The sequence below is a fragment of the Lissotriton helveticus genome, chromosome 7 (assembly GCF_964261635.1).
Source record: "Lissotriton helveticus chromosome 7, aLisHel1.1, whole genome shotgun sequence".
NCBI lineage: Eukaryota > Metazoa > Chordata > Amphibia > Caudata > Salamandridae > Lissotriton > Lissotriton helveticus.
Genome location: NC_136068.1, coordinates 740,154,794 through 740,178,519, shown reverse-complemented (window position 1 = coordinate 740,178,519; position 23,726 = coordinate 740,154,794).

The window sequence follows — 23,726 nt, the reverse complement described above, 5'->3', positions numbered from 1 at the left end:
GTTCCTTGGTGGCGAACCCTGGTGATTGCTGCGGACTTTGCTGGGGCATCCTCGGGCTAGGCAGGGCTGCGAGCTACAACGCAGGGACTCCAACAACCAGGAGTCCCTGCTCGGCCAATTGGAGTCACCTGGCCTGCTCTCCCTGCTAGCCCCGCCCCCCCCAAGAGCCGGTCTCCGGTAAAAACGCCCTCACCCTTGCAGCAAGTGGGATTTTTGTGTGCTGTGCTGCCGGAGGATATTCTGGGGTGACCTGTCTTCCTGCAATAACTCGTGGTACCCGCATCGCGGGTCCCGCTTCGTGCTCTGTTCCTTGGTGGCGAACCCTGGTGATTGCTGCGGACTTTGCTGGGGCATCCTCGGGCTAGGCAGGGCTGCGAGCTACAACGCAGGGACTCCAACAACCAGGAGTCCCTGCTCGGCCAATTGGAGTCACCTGGCCTGCTCTCCCTGCTAGCCCCTCCTCTCGCCCTCCTGAGTTTACCACTCCCAATAAGTCTAAGCTCAATCACCGCTGCGCGGGAGCGTCCCGGGAGAAGCCCGGGACAAGGGCGGGACCGTCTGTGGCCGTCAGGGGCTGAAGGAGGCTGGGCTGGGCCCGCCCTCTGACATCGCGCCTTTTGACGACCTGACACAGTACGTTCCCTGTTTTGAGAAATCCCTGGTGTTTGCTCATATAGTATTGTTTATTTTAAAGCTTGTTGGTTGTAAAGTATGTCTTCTCCTTTAAATACCGCTGCCCAGATCCCTACTCAGGCTGAGGTGGGGTTAGCTATCTTGGGTCCTCTAGACAAATACTTTAGTCGGGTAACCCAAGACATTGACAAAGAAATCGCTTTGGCGGAGAGGCGCGCCGAGCGTAGGTTATCTATTGAACTCCTTAAAATTCCCTTGGAGAAACGGCCACCTCAGGGTTTCCCGGCATTGGCATTGGTTCCTCCCCTGTCATCTCTAACCCTGCCAGTTGTACTGGAAACGCCTTATGCTTTTCCTCCCTCAACAGAGTTGTTGGCTGGCTCGTCTGCGGGCCATGATGTGCCCATTTTGCCTTCCACCTCGCCCTTAATGTCAACTGGCTTACCTACAGGGCAGGTGACCACCGCCCAACCGAGTGTGCCAACTCACGTAGATAAAATTAAATCAAGTATCAAAAGGAAGAGAAGTGCTGCCCCGAAGAAGTGCTATCTTCCCAAACACCCGAAAAAAATAAGGAAGGTTGGAATATCCCTGCGCCCTTCCTGCGAGTCTATTGGGGCTGGCTCTGGTGGGGTTGAGACTATTAAGGAGTGAGTTGTTCCGGCTAGTCCTGTATCCTGCTCTCCCTGCTAGCCCCGCCCCCCCCAAGAGCCGGTCTCCGGTAAAAACGCCCTCACCCTTGCAGCAAGTGGGATTTTTGTGTGCTGTGCTGCCGGAGGATATTCTGGGGTGGCCAGGCAAAGAGAATCCTTCCAGATGCTAAAAAACAAGGTAATGCACTGGTTGAAGGCAAATAGACCACTGCCTGGGGAAGTGGACGGGCTTATTATTGGAGTGAGAAGGACAGACTGGATAGGTTGTACTCCCAAGAACTTGGGGGGGGAGTGTATAGTTGTTAATTTTCAAGATCCTAGGGTGGCACGTTTGATTACGAAGCAAAATTGGGGCACAAGCAGTGGTGGAATTGGTGTTGTTGATCTTACATTTTTTTATCCAAGACCAACAGGTGTACAATTTGGTATGATCAGTGAATTAGGTTGCTGTAACAATTTCCCCTCCCCAGGGTTTGTTCCTTTCACTGTACCCTTACAACGGGGCAATTTCTATAATGGACCAATGTATAATCGTTTTGAAGTAATGAAAGATCCAGGGTGGGTCCATTGACCAAATTGTGATTATTGCCCGAACAATAGGGACAGTATGACCCGTTGGGACATATGTGGGAAGCCTGTGTTAACTGTTTTGTCTAAAAAAGTGGAATCCAACGAAATGAGAACTGGTTGGGAGACTGTGATTCTGGGTGAAACTTGTGGGAAGTGTATTCCAATTTCTGGGGTCTCTGAAAGCGAGGAACTAATTACACTTAGCACTGTTGGCATCCAGGAGGTTGATCACAATACAGAGGATACCATCCGAGAGAGGGAGGGGCATGACGGAATTTTGGCAAACGACTCTGGGATGTCATGTGTAGGAGCAGTACCCATGGACGTCCCCAGTTTGGGGAAGTTTTTTTTTTTTTTTTCATGGAACATCGCGGGGTTGAGTAGCAAGCTGATGTCCCAAAATTGGATAGATTTCGTCAACGGTTTTGAAGTCTGTTTATTCCAGGAGACATGGGCTTGCGACCCTTTATTTCTTCCTGGCTATTTAAATTTTTCAATTCCGGCCAGTAGAGGTTCTAGGGGCCGACCGATGGGAGGCCTAACTATTTGGGTAAGGCAATGTCTTCAGATAACAATCAAAGTGGTGGATTTGGGTTGTAAAGACATCCAAATGCTAAGAATAACTTCAGAAAAGTGGGAAGGGATAGATATATACAACATCTACGCCAGGGGTAGCACCACTGGGAGTTCACCCATTCTAGAGGCCTTGTCCACTTTTTTGGAATCACAGTCGCTGGGTAACAAAGTTGTAGTAACTGGTGACCTAAATAGGACTTTCGAACCACTGGATAGTTCGGACGATCCCCTAGGGCAAGAAGAGGATATACAATGGGGTGTTCCGACTTTACATCTGGCTCCTGTTAAGCGGTGGACGAAAGATATATTACAACTGAACGCCATTTGCTTGGAACATGGGTTGAGAGCCCTAAATGGGAGGACGAAGGGCGATAGGGAAGGTGCCTGTACATTCGACAATGGTTATAACCAAAGTCGGATAGACTATGTCCTTTGCAGCCTTTATTTGTGGCAGTTGGTATGCGACATGAAAATCGAGGGCAGACTGGAAAGTGACCATAATCCCCTCTGTGTGACCCATGACTGGTGGATGGCCATGCCAGGGAACCCTCAATCAAGCGATGGTGCAATGCCTATTATGGCTAATGACATGCGCAGACTCAACTGGCCGAGTGTACTGGCGAATGCAGAGTCTATGGACTTTATAAGTTCGGAGGTGGATACTGCAATCGCTGCTATGGAGACTGTAAATTCTGTAATCCCAGGTTCGAAGGAAATAACGAGGGTAAATGTGAGAGGTACCCCTTAACAAAAGTCAAGGGAAGTAGGGTTATTAGACCAGTGAACTAAGAGTATTCCCTTGAGTGAGAATAATTGGGAGAAGCCCAAACAGGGTCAGGGGAAAACAATACCACAATACAAATATATATAAAGAATTCTTACAATTTATTGAAGTATACAAATGTTAAAAGGAGAGTGAACCATAAATGGAACTCACTCAGCATTAATAAAACAATAAAAACAATTAATAAAAAGGTTTCAATTTTGGCCAGCAAGATTGAATCAGTGGTGAATCGGTGGTGTTCCAAATTATTGTCCACCTTTATCAAGACACCTTTTGGTTTCTGTCGTGGTGTTGGGGTCTATATAATTGCCCTTGAAGTCCGTATGTTTAAATTGAATTTCTATATTGTTCCATTTTTGAATGCCGAATGTATAGGGCTGTGTCTCTGGGTTGTGTATCCAGTATGGTACTCCTGTAGATATAGGTACCTAGGCGTATAATCAATTCAGAGTTGTTGTGCCTAAAATATATATATTGCTGGTCTTCTTTACTTGGTTAAAATCCAGAGGTGCCTAAGTCTTGTCCTTGCAGGATTTGGTTCTGTTTCTCCAGTGCTCCGCAAAGGACTGCTCACTTCTCTGGAAAACCACCGAAATGCGTAGACGCTTCATACCAGTATAATTCAGGATCTCGACATCTTTGCTGAAATATTGTATTATAGTACATATAGCTTAGGTGTTCACAATAGAGTCCGAATATACAAGAAGTATTGCACTAATTTCATGTCTTACTATTTTTTCTGTCTTTTGTGATTCAATCTTGCTGGCCAAAATTGAAACCTTTTTATTAATTGTTTTTATTGTTTTATTAATGCTGAGTGAGTTCCATTTTTGGTTCACTCTCCTTTTAACATTTGTATACTTCAATAAATTGTAAGAATTCTTTATATATATTTGTATTGTGGTATTGTTTTCCCCTGACCCTGTTTGGGCTTCTCCCAATTATTCTCACTCAAGGGAATACTCCTAGTTCAAGGGAAATAACGGACATACACAACAAGCTCTTTTCCCTTTTAAAACCGCATTTTTCGAGGCCCCGTAACACAAATAGGAAAAAACCACCCAAACCAGCTAGGTGGTTTAATCATTAGTGTAGGGAAGCCAGGTTAAGCTTGGGAAGAGCAATCAGGAATAGGGATAAGGCAGCGATTGGCGAGGCTAGGAAGCACTACAAGGTTAGCGTATCACTAGCAAAAAGAATATGGGACGAAAAGTATTGGGCAGAACTAAAGGAGGCCTCAGGGGCTAAGGATTCCAGGTTATTTTGGAATATTGTCAAGTGGGGCAGAGGTGGATCTCCAAACAAACCCGACAATAATGTCGCTGAGGGTGCCTGGGTGGATTATTTCAAACCCCAATATGCTGAGACTACCGAGTTTAATGATGTGGAGGTAATTTCAGCTGTATTCCCCACGGGGAATTTATTTTCCCCTAAAGAAACTGAAGTTGCAATATGCGCTGCCAAAGGGGGAAGGGCCCCGGGTTTAGATGGGATACCCTCTGATGTCTTTACAAATGATAAGGCGAGGTGGGTTAGGTATGTATTCCTCTTAGGAAATGCAATTGCAAAGGGAACGGCAGTCCCAGAATTATGGAAGGGAGCAACTATTATACCCATATATAAAAAAGGGGATCGGTCCCTCCCGGCCAATTATAGGCCGATAAGTTTGATTGCCACTATCCAAAAAGTGGTGGGGAGAATGGTGGTAAACAAGCTAATGGATTGGGTAGATGAGAATAACGCCCTGTCCCCTTATCAGGCTGGATTCCGGCGGGCTACAAGCACAGTCGACCAGGTGTTTCACTTTGCTATGCTGCAGTGGGGGACGGCGGTGCTCGGCGAGGGCAGCCTGTATGTTGCCTTCGTCGACTTGCGGGCTGCTTTCGACCTGGTCCCAAGGAGAAAGCTCTGGGCAGTTCTGAGCGAAATAGGCCTTCCGGCTGAGTTACTCACCCTGATAATGAGGCTGCATGAGTGTAACTTCGCCAAAGTTCAGTGGGGTACGAATGGTGAATCATCTGCCGATTTTCCAATTGGACGCGGAGTAAGACAGGGGTGTGCTATGGCCCCCCTGCTTTTTTCCCTATTTATCAACGGAATTGTGGCTCGGATGCTGGAGGCCAGTGTTGATGCACCTTCGTTGGCGGGCCTCAGGGTTCCGATCCTGATGTTCGCCGACGATACGCTGATTTTATCCAAAACACCGGCCGGCTTGCAGCGAGCTTTAAACATCTTTGATCTCTTCTGTGGGGAACATGGCCTGGAAGTTAATGTGGGCAAGACTAAGCTGATGGCCTTCTCACCAAAACGCAGATTCCGGCCCAAAATACTTGTGAACAATTGTGAGCTAGAGGTTGTTACTGTATTTACCTACCTTGGGGTGCAGATAACAAACAATCTAAAATGGTCCCAACACATAGAAAAGGCGGTCCTGAGGCATCAACAGATTTCGGGGGCCCTTCGGGTGGAACATAAAAAGTCAAAATCAAAGCCTATAAAACCAGTCCTGACAGTATATGATGCCAAGGCTATTGGATCTACCCTATATGGGGCTGAGCTGTGGGGCTTCGATAGGCTTCTCCCTTTGCAAATATCGGAGAATAGGTTCCTTAGGGGAATCACGGGTTTCCCCCAGAGTACACCTCTAATCCCGCTTGGTCTTGATTTAGGGAGAAGATCAGTTAGTGACCGAGCGCGATTGCGCCCGATTCTCTATTGGAGACGCCTCTGGACAACCCCAGAGATACGGCACTACACAGAGGGGTTCCTTGCCATAATTAAAGCTGACACCTTTCGTAAAATAGTATGGTTAAAAAATCTTAGGACTGCTCTCGGTGATCTCGGCCTCTCCAACCTATGGGATAATCCTTCTGGGGAACCCTTTCCAAGTAAAAACACAATTAAAAGTTTGTATTGGGATTGGATAGATGGCAGACTCTGGAGTAGAACGAGATCAGACACAATGGCGGGGCGCTTCCTAGAAATCAAACTGTGTCCTATATTGGAACTATACTGGGACAGTATTACTAACCCAGGGGATAGGCAGCTTTTCTTCCAGTTAAGATCAGGTGCACTTCCTCTGAGATCGCTGACGGGTAGGTGGAGGAGTGCAACTACCTCGTGCTGGCCGGTTTGTGGTGCAACCGAGGAAAGTATATGTCACTTTTTATTTTTGTGCAAAGCTTATGCCACCCCGAGAAGAGTTTGGTTAGCTCCCGTTTGTAGAAATCTAGGGACATCCAGGGGTGTTGAGGCGTTACGAATTATTTGCACAACCACTGATATGCCTATTGTTCTAGGAACAGCAAAGTATCTGGGGTGGGCATGGTCCATTAGACGGAGGGCAATTTCTATTAATGTTATATAATTAGGGTATCTAGTGATCTCTGTGTAAATGTATACCAAAGATTTTTTTACTGTTTATGTATGTATAAATGTTTTAAAAGTATGTATAAATAAGAAATTTTTTAATGGGATGTATTTTAAATGTATGTTTGTGCTTTTATGAGTATATCCCTCGAAAAAAGCTTTGAATTCGCATCTTTGAAAGTGCAGTGATAACCTGACAACAATAGACAATTGTTGATCAAGAATATAGAGAGCTCATGGAGCCAGGGTGGCAGTCACAACCAATTTTGGGAAAGAGAACATCATGGCATATGATGGATACAGTGAGCTGACACTAAATAAATTATTGGGGGTTGAAATAATGCCCATTAGAAGTTGTGGCCCCTGAAAGTGAAGTCTTAAATGTTCTGCAGTCTTCTAGGTCCATCCAAGAACAAATGATGCAGGCTCCTCTTTGCCACTATGATAGAAGTCAGAGAACTCAGGAGGGAAAAGTATGTGTGGCTCAGTTGTGACATGATGAATGTGTGGAAAGTAATGTACAAATGTCAAAATATATTGACATCTACAACATACAGTGCGGGGAAGATATGTGGATGGTTCTTAATCTCGTGAGTAGGATGAGAATATGAAAAAAATAGAATTTCCCTGTAATCACAGCCACTGGAATGATGTGATTGTGCGGCTGCGGCGATTCCCGCATAACTATAGATTTGACGCATTTGCCACATAATCCATCATGTGCCGCATAATCTGCAGATTTTAAAAACAACAAAAAATTTATCTATCTCAACAAGTTTAAAAGTTACCAAAAAGTGTTGTTTTTTTTGTGCTTATTACTATATTTGGGTGTTAAACTTGTGCCAATGAGGTGCAGCCAATGCCTAGAAAGTGTTACCAAGTTTAAATATGCCACATTATGCCGCATAATTTGTCTTTCCTTGCTGCATAATTTACTCAACTCTGCCGCGTAAAGTGGCTCTCTCCTGCCACGTAATCAACCAGAATTTGTACTTACTTAAGGGGTAGGTGGCAACACTAGCAAATAGGGTCTGGATTGCACAGACAAAACCTACATGCTAGGAGGTAGATGGTAAATCGAGAGAAGACTACATGATAGAGGGATAGGAATCCTTGTCTGAAATTGTATGAGAAGAAGTGTTTTGTACACTTGTGGCTTCCAATCCTAAAACGAAAGAGGCCCATGGATGAGTACAAGGGGCAGATGGAATGGGTGCATTGAAATGAGCCTTGAGCTTGTTTCCCCTGAAGGCACTTTTAAATAACTGGAATCTTTTCAAGGCAGGGCAGAAACATAACTGCATGAAGTGTGGAAATGGCTTGCATTGGTTGGTAAATCAAGAAGCAGACACCTTACTACACAATATTAGCCAAATGGGCTAGATTACACATACTGTAGACAGTACCTAATGTAGAGCTTTGCTGTACATTGTTTGGAAGTGGATACATATTCAACTTCAGGTGATGTGATTGGGTCAGTATTGAGTCATTTGTGAGAAGGCAGTAATGACAAAATGCTGACTTAGTTACTTCGTAACTCTTCTATGGCTTTTTTAAGTGTTTGAAAGTGTTCGCAAGCCAGTGATGCACCTAGAAGAGTGGAATTGTCAGACATTGCTTGCTTGAAACCGGACCATGTAGTGGTTGACTCTGATATGCTTGTTTCCGTATGTGTCTGTTGATGTAGTCTTTTGTCCCTTTGCCTATGTCTGTCTTTGTATCTGTTTTCGAAATGTTCTTCTCAGATACTGTTAGGCAGATCGTGCCAAAATTGGTAAAAAGAGCATAATCTAACACAGTAGCACTTTTGAGAGCCTATACCCTTTCACCAACCATAGTGCTCGAAAAATACCCCAAAGACAGGTGCATTTGCCAACACAATGTGGAGAATGCATATAACTAGTTACCCTATACCACAGATAAGAATCCCTTCCTTTTGGCAAATACTAGTTCTTACACGAAATGTAATGAACGCATTAAGCATGCAGCCATGAGGTGACAGACTACAAATGTATATATATTTATTATTAATTTTTATATAGTACAAATAACCACCAGCATTTGCATGTGACATGCTGATTTCTAGGCACTTTCCATATGAATGGAAATGATGGGTTGGTGGTGCATTTAATTGTTTTTTTAGTCCTCGTTCCACAGTCAGCTTCTTAATCTACATTGTATGTGAACATTGTTCCTTCCTTGGTAAGACTGACTCAATTGTATTGCTGGTGGTACTCATGTTTTCACCATAACTGACCGTCATGCACAGCAATTTTACATTATAGTCATAGGACTTTTAAGACCAGATTGCCTCGTTGTATAATATTCCCAAGTTTGGATCACAAGCTATGTCCATTTCACTAACATAGTAAACTGACTTGATCCAGTCCGTGATGAGAGCGAGGAACTAATTACACTTAGCACTGTTGGCATCCAGGAGGTTGATCACAATACAGAGGATACCATCCGAGAGAGGGAGGGGCATGACGGAATTTTGGCAAACGACTCTGGGATGTCATGTGTAGGAGCAGTACCCATAGACGGCCCGAGTTTGGGGAAGTTTTTTTTTTTTTTTCATGGAACATCGCGGGGTTGAGTAGCAAGCTGATGTCCCAAAATTGGATAGATTTCATCAACGGTTTTGAAGTCTGTTTATTCCAGGAGACATGGGCTTGCGACCCTATATTTCTTCCTGGCTATTTAAATTTTTCAATTCCGGCCAGTAGAGGTTCTATGGGCCGACCGATGGGAGGCCTAACTATTTGGGTAAGGCAATGTCTTCAGATAACAATCAAAGTGGTGGATTTGGGTTGTAAAGACATCCAAATGCTAAGAATAACTTCAGAAAAGTGGGAAGGGATAGATATATACAACATCTACGCCAGGGGTAGCACCACTGGGAGTTCACCCATTCTAGAGGCCTTGTCCACTTTTTTGGAATCACAGTCGCTGGGTATCAAAGTTGTAGTAGCTGGTGACCTAAATAGGACTTTCGAACCACTGGATAGTTCGGACGATCCCCTAGGGCAAGAAGAGGATATACAATGGGGTGTTCCGACTTTACATCTGGCTCCTGTTAAGCGGTGGACGAAAGATATATTACAACTGAATGCCAATTGCTTGGAACATGGGTTGAGAACCCTAAATGGGAGGACGAAGGGCGATAGGGAAGGTGCCTGTACATTCGACAATGGTTATAACCAAAGTCGGATAGACTATGTCCTTTGCAGCCTTTATTTGTGGCAGTTGGTATGCGACATGAAAATCGAGGGCAGACTGGAAAGTGACCATAATCCCCTCTGTGTGACCCATGACTGGTGGATGGCCATGCCAGGGAACCCTCAATCAAGCGATGGTCCAATGCCTATTATGGCTAATGACACGCGCAGACTCAACTGGCCGAGTGTACTGGCGAATGCAGAGTCTATGGACTTTATAAGTTCGGAGGTGGATACTGCAATCGCTGCTATGGAGACTGTAAATTCTGTAATCCCAGGTTCAAGGGAAATAACGGACATACACAACAAGCTCTTTTCCCTTTTAAAACCGCATTTTTCGAGGCCCCGTAACACAAATAGGAAAAAACCACCCAAACCAGCTAGGTGGTTTAATCATCAGTGTAGGGAAGCCAGGTTAAGCTTGGGAAGAGCAATCAGGAATAGGGATAAGGCAGCGATTGGCGAGGCTAGGAAGCACTACAAGGTTAGCGTATCACTAGCAAATAGAATATGGGACGAAAAGTATTGGGCAGAACTAAAGGAGGCCTCAGGGGCTAAGGATTCCAGGTTATTTTGGAATATTGTCAAGTGGGGCAGAGGTGGATCTCCAAACAAACCCGACAATAATGTCGCTGAGGGTGCCTGGGTGGATTATTTCAAACCCCAATATGCTGAGACTACCGAGTTTAATGATGTGGAGATAATTTCAGCTGTATTACCCACGGGGAATTTATTTTCCCCTAAAGAAACTGAAGTTGCAATATGCGCTGCCAAAGGGGGAAGGGCCTCGGGTTTAGATGGTATACCCTCTGATGTCTTTACAAATGATAAGGCGAGGTGGGTTAGGTATGTATTCCTCTTAGGAAATGCAATTGCAAAGGGAACGGCAGTCCCAGAATTATGGAAGGGAGCAACTATTATACCCATATATAAAAAAGGGGATCGGTCCCTCCCGGCCAATTATAGGCCGATAAGTTTGATTGCCACTATCCAAAAAGTGGTGGGGAGAATGGTGGTAAACAAGCTAATGGATTGGGTAGATGAGAATAACGCCCTGTCCCCTTATCAGGCTGGATTCCGGCGGGCTACAAGCACAGTCGACCAGGTGTTTCACTTTGCTATGCTGCAGTGGGGGACGGTGGTGCTCGGCGAGGGCAGCCTGTATGTTGCCTTCGTCGACTTGCAGGCGGCTTTCGACCTGGTCCCAAGGAGAAAGCTCTGGGCAGTTCTGAGCGAAATAGGCCTTCCGGCGGAGTTACTCACCCTGATAATGAGGCTGCATGAGTGTAACTTCGCCAAAGTTCAGTGAGGTACGAATGGTGAATCATCTGCCGATTTTCTAATTGGACGCGGAGTAAGACAGGGGTGTGCTATGGCCCCCCTGCTTTTTTCCCTATTTATCAACGGAATTGTGGCTCGGATGCTGGAGGCCAGTGTTGATGCACCTTCGTTGGCGGGCCTCAGGGTTCCGATCCTGATGTTCGCCGACGATACGCTGATTTTATCCAAAACACCGGCCGGCTTGCAGCGAGCTTTAAACATCTTTGATCTCTTCTGTGGGGAACACGGCCTGGAAGTTAATGTGGGCAAGACTAAGCTGATGGCCTTCTCACCAAAACGCAGATTCCGGCCCAAAATACTTGTGAACAATTGTGAGCTAGAGGTTGTTACTGTATTTACCTACCTTGGGGTGCAGATAGCAAACAATCTAAAATGGTCCCAACACATAGAAAAGGCGGTCCTGAGGCATCAACAGATTTCGAGGGCCCTTCGGGTGGAACATAAAAAGTCAAAATCAAAGCCTATAAAACCAGTCCTGACAGTATATGATGCCAAGGCTATTGGATCTACCCTATATGGGGCTGAGCTGTGGGGCTTCGATAGGCTTCTCCCCTTGCAAATATCGGAGAATAGGTTCCTTAGGGGAATCACGGGTCTCCCCCACAGTACACCTCTAATCCCGCTTGGTCTTGATTTAGGGAGAAGATCAGTTAGTGACCGAGCGCGATTGCGCCCGATTCTCTATTGGAGACGCCTCTGGACAACCCCAGAGATACGGCACTACGCAGAGGGGTTCCTTGCCATAATTAAAGCTGACACCTTTCGTAAAATAGTATGGTTAAAAAATCTTAGGACTGCTCTCGGTGATCTCGGCCTCTCCAACCTATGGGATAATCCTTCTGGGGAACCCTTTCCAAGTAAAAACACAATTAAAAGTTTGTATTGGGATTGGATAGATGGCAGACTCTGGAGTAGAATGAGATCAGACACAATGGCGGGGCGCTTCCTAGAAATCAAACTGTGTCCTATATTGGAACTATACTGGGACAGTATTACTAACCCAGGGGATAGGAAGCTTTTCTTCCAGTTAAGATCAGGTGCACTTCCTCTGAGATCGCTGACGGGTAGGTGGAGGATTGCAACTACCTGGTGCTGCCCGGTTTGTGGTGCAACCGAGGAAAGTATATGTCACTTTTTATTTTTGTGCAAAGCTTATGCCACCCCGAGAAGAGTTTGGTTAGCTCCCGTTTGTAGAAATCTAGGGACATCCAGGGGTGTTGAGGCGTTACGAATTATTTGCACAGCCACTGATATGCCTATTGTTCTAGGAACAGCAAAGTATCTGGGGTGGGCATGGTCCATTAGACGGAGGGCAATTTCTATTAATGTAATATAATTAGGGTATCTAGTGATCTCTGTGTAAATGTATACCAAAGATTTTTTACTGTTTATGTATGTATAAATGTTTTAAAAGTATGTATCAATAAGAACATTTTTAATGGGATGTATTTTAAATGTATATTTGTGCTTTTATGAGTATATCCCTCGAATAAAGCTTTGAATTCGCATCTTTGAAAGTGCAGTGATACCCTGACAACAATAGACAATTGTTGATCAAGAATATAGAGAGCTCATGGAGCCAGGGTGTCAGTCACGACCAATGTTGGGAAAGAGAACATCATGGCATATGATGGATACAGTGAGCTGACACTAAATAAATTATTGGGGGTTGAAATAATGCCCAGTAGAGGTTGTGGCCCCTGAAAGTGAAGTCTTAAATGTTCTGCAGTCTTCTAGGTCCATCCAAGAACAAATGATGCAGGCTCCTCTTTGCCACTATGATAGAAGTCCGAGAACTCAGGAGGGAAAAGTATGTGTGGCTCAGTTGTGACATGATGAATGTGTGGAAAGTAATGTACAAATGTCAAAATATATTGAAATCTACAGCATACAGTGCAGAGAAGATATATGGATGGTTCTTAATCTCGTGAGTAGGATGAGAATATCAAAAAAATAGAATTTCCCTGAAATCACAGCCACTGGAATGATGTGATTGTGCGGCTGCGGCGATTCCCGCATAACTATAGATTTGACGCATTTGCCACATAATCCATCATCTGCTGCATAATCTGCAGATTTTAAAAACAACAAAAAATTTATCTATCTCAACAAGTTTAAAAGTTACCAAAAAGTTTTTTTTTTTTGCGTATTACTATATTTGGGTGTTAAACTTGTGCCAATGTGGTGCAGCCAATGCCTAGAAAGTGTTACCAAGTTTAAATATGCCACATTATGCCGCATAATTTGTCTTTCCTTGCTGCATAATTTACTCAACTCTGCCGCGTAAAGTGGCTCTCTCCTGCCACGTAATCAACCAGAATTTGTACTTACTTAAGGGGTAGGTGGCAACACTAGCAAATAGGGTCTGGATTGCACAGACAAAACCTACATGCTAGGAGGTAGATGGTAAATCGAGAGAAGACTACATGATAGAGGGATAGGAATCCTTGTCTGAAATTGTATGAGAAGAAGTGTTTTGTACACTTGTGGCTTCCAATCCTAAAACGAAAGAGGCCCATGGATGAGTACAAGGGGCAGATGGAATGGGTGCATTGAAATGAGCCTTGAGCTTGTTTCCCCTGAAGGCACTTTTAAATAACTGGAATCTTTTCAAGGCAGGGCAGAAACATAACTGCATGAAGTGTGGAAATGGCTTGCATTGGTTGGTAAATCAAGAAGCAGACACCTTACTACACAATATTAGCCAAATGGGCTAGATTACACATACTGTAGACAGTACCTAATGTAGAGCTTTGCTGTACATTGTTTGGAAGTAGATACATATTCAACTTCAAGTGATGTGATTGGGTCAGTATTGAGTCATTTGTGAGAAGGCAGTAATGACAAAATACTGACTTAGTTACTTCGTAACTCTTCTATGGCTTTTTTAAGTGTTTGAAAGTGTTCGCAAGCCAGTGATGCACCTAGAAGAGTGGAATTGTCAGACATTGCTTGCTTGAAACCGGACCATGTAGTGGTTGACTCTGATATGCTTGTTTCCGTATGTGTCTGTTGATGTAGTCTTTTGTCCCTTTGCCTATGTCTGTCTTTGTATCTGTTTTCGAAATGTTCTTCTCAGATACTGTTAGGCAGATCGTGCCAAAATTGGTAAAAAGAGCATAATCTAGAACAGTAGCACTTTTGAGAGCCTATACCCTTTTCACCAAGCATAGTGCTCGAAAAATACCCCAAACACAGATGCCTTTGCCAACACAATGTGGAGAATGCTTGTAACTAGTTACCCTATACCACAGATAAGAATCCCTTCCTTTTGGTAATTACTAGTTCTTACACGAAATGTAATGAACGCATTAAGCATTCAGCCATGAGGTGACAGACTACAAATGTATATATATTTATTATTAATTTTTATATAGTACAAATAACCACCAGCATTTGCATGTGACATGCTGATTTCTAAGCACTTTCCATATGAATGGAAATGATGGGTTGGTGGTGCATTTAATTGTGTTTTTTTAGTCCTCGTTCCACAGTCAGCTTCTTAATCTACATTGTATGTGAACATTGTTCCTTCCTTGGTAAGACTGACTCAATTGTATTGCTGGTGGTACTCATGTTTTCACCATAACTGACCGTCATGCACAGCAATTTTACATTGTAGTCATAGGACTTTTAAGACCAGATTGCCTCGTTGTATAATATTCCCAAGTTTGGATCACAAGCTATGTCCATTTCACTAACATAGTAAACTGACTTGATCCAGTCCGTGATGAGAGCGAGGAACTAATTACACTTAGCACTGTTGGCATCCAGGAGGTTGATCACAATACAGAGGATACCATCCGAGAGAGGGAGGGGCATGACGGAATTTTGGCAAACGACTCTGGGATGTCATGTGTAGGAGCAGTACCCATGGATTGCCCCAGTTTGGGGAAGTTTTTTTTTTTTTTTCATGGAACATCGCGGGGTTGAGTAGCAAGCTGATGTCCCAAAATTGGATAGATTTCGTCAACGGTTTTGAAGTCTGTTTATTCCAGGAGACATGGGCTTGCGACCCTATATTTCTTCCTGGCTATTTAAATTTTTCAATTCCGGCCAGTAGAGGTTCTATGGGCCGACCGATGGGAGGCCTAACTATTTGGGTAAGGCAATGTCTTCAGATAACAATCAAAGTGGTGGATTTGGGTTGTAAAGACATCCAAATGCTAAGAATAACTTCAGAAAAGTGGGAAGGGATAGATATATACAACATCTACGCCAGGGGTAGCACCACTGGGAGTTCACCCATTCTAGAGGCCTTGTCCACTTTTTTGGAATCACAGTCGCTGGGTAACAAAGTTGTAGTAGCTGGTGACCTAAATAGGACTTTCGAACCACTGGATAGTTCGGACGATCCCCTAGGGCAAGAAGAGGATATACAATGGGGTGTTCCGACTTTACATCTGGCTCCTGTTAAGCGGTGGACGAAAGATATATTACAACTGAACGCCAATTGCTTGGAACATGGGTTGAGAGCCCTAAATGGGAGGACGAAGGGCGATAGGGAAGGTGCCTGTACATTCGACAATGGTTATAACCAAAGTCGGATAGACTATGTCCTTTGCAGCCTTTATTTGTGGCAGTTGGTATGCGACATGAAAATCGAGGGCAGACTGGAAAGTGACCATAATCCCCTCTGTGTGACCCATGACTGGTGGATGGCCATGCCAGGGAACCCTCAATCAAGCGATGGTCCAATGCCTATTATGGCTAATGACACGCGCAGACTCAACTGGCCGAGTGTACTGGCGAATGCAGAGTCTATGGACTTTATAAGTTCGGAGGTGGATACTGCAATCGCTGCTATGGAGACTGTAAATTCTGTAATCCCAGGTTCAAGGGAAATAACGGACATACACAACAAGCTCTTTTCCCTTTGAAAACCGCATTTTTCGAGGCCCCGTAACACAAATAGGAAAAAACCACCCAAACCAGCTAGGTGGTTTAATCATCAGTGTAGGGAAGCCAGGTTAAGCTTGGGAAGAGCAATCAGGAATAGGGATAAGGCAGCGATTGGCGAGGCTAGGAAGCACTACAAGGTTAGCGTATCACTAGCAAATAGAATATGGGACGAAAAGTATTGGGCAGAACTAAAGGAGGCCTCAGGGGCTAAGGATTCCAGGTTATTTTGGAATATTGTCAAGTGGGGCAGAGGTGGATCTCCAAACAAACCCGACAATAATGTCGCTGAGGGTGCCTGGGTGGATTATTTCAAACCCCAATATGCTGAGACTACCGAGTTTAATGATGTGGAGGTAATTTCAGCTGTATTACCCACGGGGAATTTATTTTCCCCTAAAGAAACTGAAGTTGCAATATGCGCTGCCAAAGGAGGAAGGGCCTCGGGTTTAGATGGGATACCCTCTGATGTCTTTACAAATGATAAGGCGAGGTGGGTTAGGTATGTATTCCTCTTAGGAAATGCAATTGCAAAGGGAACGGCAGACCCAGAATTATGGAAGAGAGCAACTATTATACCCATATATAAAAAAGGGGATCGGTCCCTCCCGGCCAATTATAGGCCGATAAGTTTGATTGCCACTATCCAAAAAGTGGTGTGGAGAATGGTGGTAAACAAGCTAATGGATTGCGTAGATGAGAATAACGCCCTGTCCCCTTATCAGGCTGGATTCCGGCGGGCTACAAGCACAGTCGACCAGGTGTTTCACTTTGCTATGCTGCAGTGGGGGACGGTGGTGCTCGGCGAGGGCAGCCTGTATGTTGCCTTCGTCGACTTGCAGGCTACTTTCGACCTGGTCCCAAGGAGAAAGCTCTGGGCAGTTCTGAGCGAAATAGGCCTTCCGGCTGAGTTACTCACCCTGATAATGAGGCTGCATGAGTGTAACTTCGCCAAAGTTCAGTGGGGTACGAATGGTGAATCATCTGCCGATTTTCCAATTGGACGCGGAGTAAGACAGGGGTGTGCTATGGCCCCCCTGCTTTTTTCCCTATTTATCAACGGAATTGTGGCTCGGATGCTGGAGGCCAGTGTTGATGCACCTTCGTTGGCGGGCCTCAGGATTCCGATCCTGATGTTCGCCGACGATACGCTGATTTTATCCAAAACACCGGCCGGCTTGCAGCGAGCTTTAAACATCTTTGATCTCTTCTGTGGGGAACACGGCCTGGAAGTTAATGTGGGCAAGACTAAGCTGATGGCCTTCTCACCAAAACGCAGATTCCGGCCCAAAATACTTGTGAACAATTGTGAGCTAGAGGTTGTTACTGTATTTACCTACCTTGGGGTGCAGATAGCAAACAATCTAAAATGGTCCCAACACATAGAAAAGGCGGTCCTGAGGCATCAACAGATTTCGAGGGCCCTTCGGGTGGAACATAAAAAGTCAAAATCAAAGCCTATAAAACCAGTCCTGACAGTATATGATGCCAAGGCTATTGGATCTACCCTATATGGGGCTGAGCTGTGGGGCTTCGATAGGCTTCTCCCCTTGCAAATATCGGAGAATAGATTCCTTAGGGGAATCACGGGTCTCCCCCAGAGTACACCTCTAATCCCGCTTGGTCTTGATTTAGGGAGAAGATCAGTTAGTGACCGAGCGCGATTGCGCCCGATTCTCTATTGGAGACGCCTCTGGACAACCCCAGAGATACGGCACTACGCAGAGGGGTTCCTTGCCATAATTAAAGTTGACACATTTCGTAAAATAGTATGGTTAAAAAATCTTAGGACTGCTCTCGGTGATCTCGGCCTCTCCAACCTATGGGATAATCCTTCTGGGGAACCCTTTCCAAGTAAAAACACAATTAAAAGTTTGTATTGGGATTGGATAGATGGCAGACTCTGGAGTAGAACGAGATCAGACACAATGGCGGGGCGCTTCCTAGAAATCAAACTGTGTCCTATATTGGAACTATACTGGGACAGTATTACTAACCCAGGGGATAGGAAGCTTTTCTTCCAGTTAAGATCAGGTGCACTTCCTCTGAGATCGCTGACGGGTAGGTGGAGGAGTGCAACTACCTCGTGCTGCCCGGTTTGTGGTGCAACCGAGGAAAGTATATGTCACTTTTTATTTTTGTGCAAAGCTTATGCCACCCCGAGAAGAGTTTGGTTAGCTCCCGTTTGTAGAAATCTAGGGACATCCAGGGGTGTTGAGGCGTTACGAATTATTTGCACAGCCACTGATATGCCTATTGTTCTAAGAACAGCAAAGTATCTGGGGTGGGCATGGTCCATTAGACGGAGGGCAATTTCTATTAATGTAATATAATTAGGGTATCTAGTGATCTCTGTGTAAATGTATACCAAAGATTTTTTACTGTTTATGTATGTATAAATGTTTTAAAAGTATGTATCAATAAGAACATTTTTAATGGGATGTATTTTAAATGTATGTTTGTGCTTTTATGAGTATATCCCTCGAATAAAGCTTTGAATTCGCATCTTTGAAAGTGCAGTGATACCCTGACAACAATAGACAATTGTTGATCAAGAATATAGAGAGCTCATGGAGCCAGGGTGTCAGTCACGACCAATGTTGGGAAAGAGAACATCATGGCATATGATGGATACAGTGAGCTGACACTAAATAAATTATTGGGGGTTGAAATAATGCCCAGTAGAGGTTGTGGCCCCTGAAAGTGAAGTCTTAAATGTTCTGCAGTCTTCTAGGTCCATCCAAGAACAAATGATGCAGGCTCCTCTTTGCCACTATGATAGAAGTCCGAGAACTCAGGAGGGAAAAGTATGTGTGGCTCAGTTGTGACATGATGAATGTGTGGAAAGTAATGTACAAATGTCAAAATATATTGAAATCTACAGCATACAGTGCAGAGAAGATATATGGATGGTTCTTAATCTCGTGAGTAGGATGAGAATATGAAAAAAATAGAATTTCCCTGTAATCACAGCCACTGGAATGATGTGATTGTGCGGCTGCGGTGATTCCCGCATAACTATAGATTTGACGCATTTGCCACATAATCCATCATCTGCCGCATAATCTGCAGATTTTAAAAACAACAAAAAATGTATCTATCTCAACAAGTTTAAAAGTTACCAAAAAGTGTTTTGTTTTTTTTGCTTATTGCTATATTTGGGTGTTAAACTTGTGCCAATGAGGTGCAGCCAATGCCTAGAAAGTGTTACCAAGTTTAAATATGCCACATTATGCCGCATAATTTGTCTTTCCTTGCTGCATAATTTACTCAACTCTGCAGCATAAAGTGGCTCTCTCCTGCCACGTAATCAACCAGAATTTGTACTTACTTAAGGGGTAGGTGGCAACACTAGCAAATAGGGTCTGGATTGCACAGACAAAACCTACATGCTAGGAGGTAGATGGTAAATCGAGAGAAGACTACATGATAGAGGGATAGGAATCCTTGTCTGAAATTGTATGAGAAGAAGTGTTTTGTACACTTGTGGCTTCCAATCCTAAAACGAAAGAGGCCCATGGATGAGTACAAGGGGCAGATGGAATGGGTGCATTGAAATGAGCCTTGAGCTTGTTTCCCCTGAAGGCACTTTTAAATAACTGGAATCTTTTCAAGGCAGGGCAGAAACATAACTGCATGAAGTGTGGAAATGGCTTGCATTGGTTGGTAAATCAAGAAGCAGACACCTTACTACACAATATTAGCCAAATGGGCTAGATTACACATACTGTAGACAGTACCTAATGTAGAGCTTTGCTGTACATTGTTTGGAAGTAGATACATATTCAACTTCAGGTGATGTGATTGGGTCAGTATTGAGTCATTTGTGAGAAGGCAGTAATGACAAAATACTGACTTAGTTACTTCGTAACTCTTCTATGGCTTTTTTAAGTGTTTGAAAGTGTTCACAAGCCAGTGATGCACCTAGAATAGTGGAATTGTCAGACATTGCTTGCTTGAAACTGGACCATGTAGTGGTTGACTCTGAGATGCTTGTTCCCGTATGTGTCTGTTGATGTAGTCTTTTGTCCCTTTGCCTATGTCTGTCTTTGTATCTGTTTTCGAAATGTTCTTCTCAGATACTGTTAGGCAGATCGTGCCAAAATTGGCGAAAAGAGGAGAATCTATAGCAGTAGCACTTTTGAGAGCCTATACCCTTTCACCAAGCATAGTGCTCGAAAAATACCCCAAAGACAGGTGCATTTGCCAACACAATGTGGAGAATGCATATAACTAGTTACCCTATACCACAGATAAGAATCCCTTCCTTTTGGTAAATACTAGTTCTTACACGAAATGTAATGAACGCATTAAGCATGCAGCCATGAGGTGACAGACTACAAATGTATATATATTTATTATTAATTTTTATATAGTACAAATAACCACCAGCATTTGCATGTGACATGCTGATTTCTAAGCACTTTCCATATGAATGGAAATGATGGTTTGGTGGTGCATTTAATTGTTTTTTTAGTCCTCGTTCCACAGTCAGCTTCTTAATCTACATTGTATGTGAACATTGTTCCTTCCTTGGTAAGACTGACTCAATTGTATTGCTGGTGGTACTCATGTTTTCACCATAACTGACCGTCATGCAGAGCAATTTTACATTGTAGTCATAGGACTTTTAAGACCAGATTGCCTCGTTGTATAATATTCCCAAGTTTGGATCACAAGCTATGTCCATTTCACTAACATAGTAAACTGACTTGATCCAGTCCGTGATGAGAGGAGGATCTGAGGACACCCATTTTCTACAAATTTCTCTACTTGCCATGAGTATCAAATAGAAGTCTCTCCTGGGCCTTGTTCAGCAGGACATGTAATGTTTAATCACTCCAAATAAAATTAAAGCTTGCCCTTCCTCAATTTCATGCCAAAAGATTTCAGTATCTACTCCTTCCCAAAAAGGTGGTAGTTTGGGGCAGTGTATGAACGTATGCTTTTCATCTGCCCTTGGTAGCTTGCATCTCCTACAGCTTGGTACTTCTTATGCAAATGTAGCCAATCCCTGCAGTGGCCTAGGTACCCTGTGGAGAGCGAAGAGATGGAAGTTCTTGAAAGTAGTAGGCTTTACCGCAGAATAAAGTAATTTTAAAGATACTTACCATATGTTTTCTGTCACCGCCTCCGACAAGTCTTTTTCCCATATTCGATATGGTTCCATAAGATTCTTGTCTTCTGCTTTGATGATTGCCTAATACCACAGAGCGACTTCTTTCTTCAGTTTAACACTGTCTTTCATCTTCTCTTCATATTCCTAACAGATATTATCAGACCACTTTTCAGAAGACTACCAGGAATGATGCTGAAGGCATCTGAATCTTGACAGCTTTCCTTTTCTTGCAACAGAAACTTCTTCCCACTCTATGAGGTTTATTCCGTTTCTTAAATCTCCCCAGGTCTTAAAGCCCACTTGTCTAAGGGGATGACTAAATTAGCCTTTTAGGCATTCTGATGACCCAGAAGAATCCAAAATTGGAGCCAGATATGTGTAATAGTGAATACTGAAGATTTTTCTCAAGTAAAGCCAAAAAGGGTGTAAGCAAAATCTTAAGCTGTACTTTCATTAAAAAAAACGGCTCATCAAACTTAAAAATAAACTTTTCCTGACCTAAATCATTCAACATAGCAGCATACACTCACCTTATGAATGTATTATCAGGTTGTGTCGCTAACATCTGATTTGTTCTTAAACTGGAAGGTATAATAATATATTTGAAAGTTAGGTAGTGCCAGATCCCCCATAATTAACTTCTTCCTGATTTTTTTCTAGAACAATTTTATACTTTTAGATGACCAGAATAAACTACTCACATTTCCTTGTGTTTTATTAATCCGATCTTTCATAAATGTGAATGGAATAGTGTTGAAGAGGAATGCCAGTTTGGCGAGAATCATCATGTTAATCAGGTTAACCCTCCCGTGAATGTTTAGTGGTAGTTTTACCCATTTTCTCAAAAGGCTGTCTATTTCTCTGCAGACCTTCTTCAAGTTTGTTGTGAGGAGATCGTCTAGATTGTGTGTTGTTAGGTTACCCAGATATCTGATCTGTTTTTGATGATCTGGATATTACTCCCCACTCATCCATGACATTACCTCTGTTTTATCCTTGTTGATTTGATACCTAGAGATTTCACAAAATGTTTCACCATGTTCCCCCAATCTGACTATTAAATAGGCTGGGCTAGATGTATATAAAATAATATTGTCAGAATATAAATACTATCTTTATTGACAGCCCAAGGCCTAAAATTAATCATTATTTGGTCTAATCAGGGCTGTTTGGCAAAGGGCTCACAATGTAAATCAGATAATAAGTGTGATAAGGGATACCCTTGTCTTGTCCACCTTGAGATGGATTTTTTTGTATTACTGCACCATTTAACAATATTCTAGCTGATGGTGTTTTATATACATTTTAAGCAGCTTCATTGGCTTCCAGTTGCCAGTAGGGTTGAGTTCAAAGCCCTGATATTGGCATTCAGAGCCATTGAGGCCAAGGTCCGAGATACCTGAGAAACAGGCTTAGTCAGTACCATAAGGAGAGAGTTTTGATATCTAATCACCTGCAACCTGTGCGCATCCAGAGGTTTACCAAGGTTCATCGATGTGGTAGGCTTTCTCAGTACTGATGGACAGGCCTTGGAACTCCTTGCCTATCCACCTGCACATGGCCGAGTCCGAACACCATTTCAGGAAAGAGTTAAAAAATCTGGCTATTTAATCAAGTGTAGATATGAGTGACCGGTTCTGTTCTTCGGTCGCTGCTTTTTAGCACCAGATCACCTCAGTTGAGGTAGGCGCAGACTTTACAAATGACTTTGATTGATTGATTGATCATATTATGATTGAGTCCAAAAGCTTTTAAGACATCCCAACAATCAGAGTTGCTTATGTGAATGGGATATTAAAGGTTTCTGCCATGTCTATTGCGCCTGTCGAAAGATTTGTTAATTCATTACATTGCCTTCCTGATATGAAGCCCTTTTGATCAGGGAGGATTACAGTATGGGAAATGCCTGTTACTCGTTTAGCTACAGTACCCTCAGAGATTTTTTTAGACACAGTTTAATAACGAAATGGGTCTGTATGAAGCTGTTTCTTTTAGTTCCATGTTTGATTTGAAGATCATGACTATAGAGGCTTCATACCAGGAAAGGGGGATTTTTTGTCATCCATACTAATATTATAAAGAGAGAGCCCAAACCTTTGAGGCGGGTAATCTCAGTAACCACAGCACCAATCACAACACCCAATACAGCGTTGGAAAGGGCAGTTGCAGCAGAAGGACATAGGCTATGCAGACAGGTAAAACAATTATTAAAAAATGGAAAAAATCCATACTATACTATCCATCCATACTAATATTATAAAGAGAGAGCCTAAACCTTTGAGGCGGGTAACCTCAGCACCAATCACAACACCCAATACAGGCGGAGCCGGGCCGGCGACCAAGATGGCCGCACGGGGTCCCGGCTCCGCTGACCCTCTCCCTTCATCACCAGTTCTGGCTGCCCACCCCGCGCTTGGACGACGAGATCGTATGTCGGAAGAGACGCTGCGATGGCGCACCCGGCTGCGGTGAATTTTGGGCTCTCCGGAATCGAGATATTCCCATTCGCTCTGGGCGGCCTGTCTGCCGCCGGAGACCGGGACCTCGCGTGGCTGTCCACCCGG